Here is a 5,194-nt window from a genome sequence, read left to right on the forward strand (position 1 = left end):
GGGGGGGGGCATTTCTTCAAACAATATGTTAATTTCTTTGACATGCCAGATAGTAAAGAATCATCTATTTCTTTTTTTTTTGTCCGCAGGAATTACAAATGGCAGCTGTAGTGGTGAAAGTTGAGACATCGGTAGTCCAGCGAGAAGAATTACATACAGTTGACAGTGAAAAGGCTAACAGAAAGTTACAACAGGAAAGCAGTTAGGCAAACAATGTAATTCAGAGTTAATTTCTTTTACCAGGTTCATGTTACTGTAGTAGGCAAAATAAAGTTAATCCCTGGTTTTTTACATCCCCGCCCTCATAGATGTGTATAAGAGACAGGCTTAGGAAGCGATTGACCTGATTTTTTATTCAGACAGCGATGAAAGTGAGCTTTTAGATGTGCGAGACTTGGACGTGCCTGATAGCGATGATGACGGTGGGGCTTCAAGCAGTTCTGACGGCGGAGATGTTCTAGATGAAGATGAGCCTAGGCCTAGAAATGTGAGGGTGGTCGTTGCATTTGAATGGAAAGATTGTGCTTATAGTTATGGATGGTTGGGTAAATAAATTATATAACAGTGTGGAATAGGAATGTTTTATATTTGTTATTATTTTTTTTTTTTGCTATAATTTTTTTTTTTTTTTGGTTTTTGCTGACGATTTATATGTAGCATTTTTCTATCATTTCTATTATATTATATATATTATATTATATTATATTATGAAAAAAAATCCTAAAAATATAAATTATACATCAAATGAAAGCTTATTCTATAAGCTTTCTTTGTTTTTAGAAACATTTTTCTGTATAATTTACAGAAAGTTCCACCAAAAATCCACCAGAACAATGTATACTCAAAAAATGCAAAAAACCTAGTTACACTCCAAAAGAATCCGGTATTCAAGGGTTTGCACTACAAAAGAATCCGGTATCCAGAGGGTTAACTGTTGATCAAAGGTAAACGCCAAGGTATTTAAAAGAATAACTCTTTCAATTGTATCACCATTTTAAGGAAATAAAATTTTTTTTTAATTTAGAAAGAATCTGGCTAGTCCTAAATACTATTAATTTTGTCTTTTTAATATTTAAAATGAATTTATTTTCAGTGAACCAATTTGCAATTTTATTTAAATTAGAATGAAGATCATATTGTAGAGAGAAGGGGTCAGAAGAGTCGCATAGAATAGTAGTGTCATCAGCATACATAACACATTTACAAGGCACGATATCGGATAGCGAATTGACATGAATAATAAATAATAGTGGACCCAGTATCGAGCCTTGTGGAATTCAATATTTATATTCATAATATCAGATTTTGTTGAGTTTATATTGACAACTTGAGACCTGTTACTTAAATAAGAAATAAACAGTGAATAATGGGATGTTTAGATGCTTTAAATTTATATATTATTGGGAACAAATATACATTTTATTTTTTAAGATTTCAAGGCAGCGGCAGTCATAATAAAAATAAACAAAAATTTAAATTTTTTTATGAAATTTCCATCTTTTCGTGGCAGTGAGTTCGCTAATTGGCCAAAAATAAAATGTTATTTTTATTCAATATCATCATCATTGGCGCAGTGATGGTTTCGCTAAACAAGGTGTAAAAAAGGTCTTGCTTTAGGATGTTTAGCTCTCTTAAAATTATACAGAAAAATTAGTTTGCTTTGATATTTGCAGTTTAGACTATAGACCTTGGAATTGGGTGGAGTGGGTAGTAGGTTATGTGTATATATAAACTCATTTCTAATTATAGGAAAAAAATATAGTGAGGTTATTAAAAATTATGCATGTTGCTATATTTCAGTAGGTTAAATTATACAACAATTGCATTCCCAAACATTGATCTTCAGAACAGTAATTTTTTTTAACCACCTTGTACCTACATCTTTAAACTTAAGTCAAACACATATGATAAGAAAATGAACAAATAAGTGTTTTCATAACTTTTGATCAAATCTTTCTTAAACGTTTCCGTTTTCAAAATTATTGAACTGTTCACAAATTATAAATGGAGGAAAATAGAGAAGCAACCTACACAAAGTAAATTTTTCAAAATTGGTTATTTATATTATTATTTTTTTTTTTTTCTAAATGCCAATAATTTTTCCAGAATGGAAAAGAATCAATTACTGTGTGTTGGTCATAAGTATTGGCCTCGTCAACTCAGTGTCTACCTAATTAGCTATTGTGTATATAATTTATTATCTGTCTGTTTATTTGCATAATTAGTTAACTCGTCAACTCGTCATCAGTTCCTTGATCAAGATGATGATCAATCATGATGATGTGAAATTATAAAGTAGGTGTATGAAATGTGCTGCAGTGCATTAGATTGAATATAAAGAATATAATTAACAAATTTATTTGAGAAGGGTTTTGGAGGGGCTGAGGGGGTGTTTATTCGAGGGAGGTGTTTATTTATTTTTTGGTGTAAAAAGTATATGCTGTACTCAAATAAGAAAGTATAATACATACTCCAAGTATTGAAATACACGCCATCGTGTTGGGATTCAATAATTCGACATTAATTATGTCATCATCAGGAATGATGACATAATTAATGTCGAAATATTGAATCCCAACACGATGGCGTGTATTTCAATACTTGGAGTATGTATTATACTTTCTTTCTGAGATTAATCAGTGGACCTTTCGGTACTCAAATAAACACTCCATAATTTCACTGTAAATTTAGAACTACTGTATAAGACGTAATTACTGTCAAAATGTATTATTGCATAATTATAATCACCTATTGATCCCAACGGTTAGAAAAAATGTAAATGCCTCGGGTCTTATTTTGAGGGAGCTGTGCGGTGGGGGCGTTTATCAAAGGCGGGGGGGGCATTTCTTCAAACAATATGTTAATTTCTTTGACATGCCAGATAGTAAAGAATCATCTATTTCTTTTTTTTTTGTCCGCAGGAATTACAAATGGCAGCTGTAGTGGTGAAAGTTGAGACATCGGTAGTCCAGCGAGAAGAATTACATACAGTTGACAGTGAAAAGGCTAACAGAAAGTTACAACAGGAAAGCAGTTAGGCAAACAATGTAATTCAGAGTTAATTTCTTTTACCAGGTTCATGTTACTGTAGTAGGCAAAATAAAGTTAATCCCTGGTTTTTTACATCCCCGCCCTCATCATATTTTTGGGCCCCATTTTTCTACTAAACTAAAAAAAAAAATGGACATCGATGAAAAATTAAAACAAAATGGTGTTGCTTCGATGATACATTCACTGAATAAAAACAGTGTATTGTTGGAAGGGCTGTTGCTTGTCAACAGAATACAGTAGCAAATATTAAATCTCCTTACTAGAAAAAAAAAATTCAAATTTAAAAACAAAATTAGAAACTAACAATAAATTTTACTTGGCCTAAAAAGGCATCAGTACATTTATTTGAGTCAGGCATTTAGGGGAGTGGGAGTTATACTGAAGCTTACAGTAATCCGTGTTTATTTGCTTTTTATTTTACATTCCATTCTCACTCACCTTTTATCAGACATTTAAACAATTTAAATATTCCTAATATTGATATTTCAATAATTTTTGGAATTTTAATGTAAAACAATCCCATTATCTGTGCACAGACAATGTCAGTTTTTTGTGCTCTGATAATTTATTACTAATATTGTTTATGATTAGCCAAGTAAGGATGAATATCTTTGTAAAGTTCTTGTTAAATTTGTTGTTTCTTCACAAAAGAATAGTAAATTTTGAAAAATTATACCAGTATGCCTATGGCATGGAATTGTATGATTTCTAGTTCATTTTGATATAGCTCCTAAAATACAATTACTCGGCATCACTTTTTTCTTTTTCATAAATTAATCAGTAATTAATAACATGATACTAAGATTCAATCCTGAATATCTGATTCAGAGATTAGAACATCTGCCCCTTCCCTAACCCTCTCCCCCAGAGGTTATATGAATTGTCTGTTCTCTGTGCCAGTCATTGTAACTATGAATTTTGAAAAGGAACTTGGAGACGTAAAGACTGAGAATAAATTGTCTACAGACAAATTTTTCAATGATGAAATGTCATGGGACATATTTACCGAGGACAATTTTCTAGGTACAAATCTTCTGAGAGTGGATGTTTGGGACAACTTGACTGGAATTAAGATATCTAGGGACTGTTGCACCATGGGTAAATTTTGTCTAAGTATTTTCGTTTCAAAAGTTTCTGATTAAATTGTTCAAATGTTCATCAGTTTTTACATTTTTATGGGTGTTGCCAAAGGCCTGGTATATGCCATTTTACATGACACTACCGTAAATGGTCGAATAAGCGCCGCGGCGCTTATAACATTTTTGGAGGCTTCAGTGCGGTGCTTATTTGGGAGCGGTGCTTATTCGAAAGCGGCGCTTATATAAAAAAAAATTTGCGTGGCGCTTTCCATGCCCTTTCCCATGTTACTTATCTCGCGTATCCTTTCCGTATCGTTAGACCTATCATAGGTCCCAGTCATCGTAAATAAATGTTTATAAAGAAATGCTTGTGTCCTGTTTGGAGTAGAGCTATATTTTCTTGGTTATTCTCCTCAACAATTGCATAAATATCTAATTTTATTAAAAGAAAATGTAAAATTTTCATAATAAAAATTCCTTTATCTGAAATTTGATCCTTCAGTAAATAGTTACAAATTTGTGGAAAAGAAAACACGAACCCCAAGAAAAATGAAAGAACGGGACAAGGAAATGGAAAAAGGGGTTCAATCAGATCTCGAACCAGCAACTATAGGTGACAGCAGCACGACTCCACGACAGCATGTGTACGGCTTAAGACAAAAGAAACCAAAAAAAATTAGCCCAGAGGTGGAGAAAGTCTTGGCAGTATCAAAGAATAAAAGCACATCTGAAGAACGCAAACCAGGTAAGCTTCTAATTTATTATTTTATTTTATGTTGTTCATTTTTCAGTCAGAATGATTAAATATATCAGTAAAGTGGCCCAAAAAAGACATATAGTACTCTGATTTTTGCTGAATATAACACTATCAATGGCACTCTAATATTGATTCAAATCTGCACCAAAAAAAAGGATAAAATCTATTAAAATTGCTTTGTTAAAATTTATATAAGTGTAAGCAAAATATTTTAAACAATGGGTTTGTTCAAAAATCATATCAAATTCCACAGTAGGGAAGAATGGAAAGCTCCTTTTTGAAGACTTATTGTTAAGAATAAAGACCA

The 5,194-nt window shown here is 32.0% G+C and overlaps 1 long non-coding RNA gene across 1 annotated transcript; it reads left to right on the forward strand.

The window, feature by feature from the left end:
• Window positions 1-2,901: 2,901 nt before the first annotated feature.
• On the forward strand, window positions 2,902-4,703 carry LOC117110826. Its single transcript, XR_004445772.1, has 2 exons — window positions 2,902-3,047; window positions 4,633-4,703. It is a non-coding gene; the product is annotated as an uncharacterized LOC117110826 (long non-coding RNA).
• Window positions 4,704-5,194: the final 491 nt, after the last annotated feature.

Source organism: Anneissia japonica, unplaced genomic scaffold (genome assembly GCF_011630105.1).
Source record: "Anneissia japonica isolate Jap-2015-1 unplaced genomic scaffold, ASM1163010v1 scaffold2756_len2360902_cov194, whole genome shotgun sequence".
Taxonomy (NCBI): Eukaryota; Metazoa; Echinodermata; class Crinoidea; order Comatulida; family Comatulidae; genus Anneissia; species Anneissia japonica.